Raw genomic sequence first — 1,397 nt, 5'->3', positions numbered from 1 at the left:
TTTACGTTGCGCCTGCGCCACCGCGGCTCCGGCGCCTACGCTACGGGTCGCCGCAGAGGTAAAGGGAACGTAGTTTGGACCAGTTCTCTTGCCGTCCCGGAGGAGCGTCCCGCGGAGGACTCTGGGTCTGCGTCGCATGTGAGACGCGACGAGGGGGTGAGTAGGGTTGGATTTCTGAAAGGGCTGCAGGGGATCCCGAACTAATCTCTGACAGGGTCTCCTTCGGATTCACGGGGGGGGGGGGGGGGGGTTACCCCCTTTTCCCTTGCCATTCCGGTCTCGTTTTTCAGACTTCCTTGATCCTCCCCAGGGTCCTTTTGAGGGACCTCAGTCCGTAGCTGTGCCCTGAGGTTTAAGGTTGGGTAGGAGATCGTCGTTCTGGGACCACCCTGGTGTTCTCCGCGTTAGAGGGTGGGTACAGGGGAGAGTGGGCTATGGAAATGAAGGTGAGGGTCAGAAGGTGACGTCAGGTCGCCCTTCTCCGCCTGAATATCTGACGTTTATCGAATGCTTTGAGCGTAAACATTAATACTTACACCTAATAACTAGATGAAACACCTATTCCGTTCCCACCTGTTCAGAGGGTTAAATGATTAAGTGTGTAAATGCATCATTGAAACCTGTGATTTTTTTTCTTTTTGGTTATAAAAAGTTGTTTTCAAATTTAAGGAAAAAAATAAGCCTTTCAAAACAAAGCACTACCCTGTTTGATTAGTTCTTTTTTGTTCTTAATAATCAATGACTCTTAGCTCTGCAAAAGCAAATTGAGATGTTAAACCATTAGGAACTATTTTCAAGGGAACAATACTAATCTCTCCCACACCTACAGAGTCTAATATGTTTCAAGAAGAATCAGCCTGTTTGGGCCGTAGTTCTTATAAAATAAGAAAAAATAGAAAGAAGTGAAATGTATTAACTACGATGAAACTTTACCTGATTTTTTTTTTTAATTTTTTTTTTCAACGTTTTTTTTTTTTATTTATTTTTGGGACAGAGAGAGACAGAGCATGAACGGGGGAGGGGCAGAGAGAGAGGGAGACACAGAATCGGAAACAGGCTCCAGGCTCTGAGCCATCAGCCCAGAGCCCGACGCGGGGCTCGAACTCACGGACCGCGAGATCGTGACCTGGCTGAAGTCGGATGCTTAACCGACTGCGCCACCCAGGCGCCCCTGATTTTTGAAGGATGCTCGGATTTATAGAGGGAACTTTGTGAGCTAAACCTAATTGATTTGGGTCTGTTAGGACACTAGCCATGTAGAATTAAGGGCTGTCCAGAGTAGCATGAGGTGAAGACTAACAGAGAATGGGACCAGAATGTGAAGAAACAAATGAGACCAACTGAGGCTTGGGAAACTTGATTACATTAGCTTTTAACTTCTAACAAGTACAGGTATA

General features: G+C 46.5%; 1 protein-coding gene across 2 annotated transcripts in view; it reads left to right on the top strand.

The window, feature by feature from the left end:
- Nucleotides 1-92: 92 nt before the first annotated feature.
- ESF1 (ESF1 nucleolar pre-rRNA processing protein homolog) overlaps nucleotides 93-1,397 on the top strand; it is a 63,587-nt gene continuing 62,282 nt past the window's right edge. The window contains exon 1 of one of the 2 annotated variants that reach the window (XM_030310112.1): nucleotides 93-156. The gene's annotated coding sequence lies outside the window, so the exon portion shown is untranslated. Of the gene's footprint in view, nucleotides 157-265; nucleotides 412-1,397 lie in introns of those variants that run through there. The other variant, XM_030310113.1, reaches the window with a different exon arrangement.

The sequence above is a fragment of the Lynx canadensis genome, chromosome A3 (genome assembly GCF_007474595.2).
Source record: "Lynx canadensis isolate LIC74 chromosome A3, mLynCan4.pri.v2, whole genome shotgun sequence".
Classification (NCBI taxonomy): domain Eukaryota; kingdom Metazoa; phylum Chordata; class Mammalia; order Carnivora; family Felidae; genus Lynx; species Lynx canadensis.
This window is presented reverse-complemented; position numbering and strand designations above follow the sequence as displayed.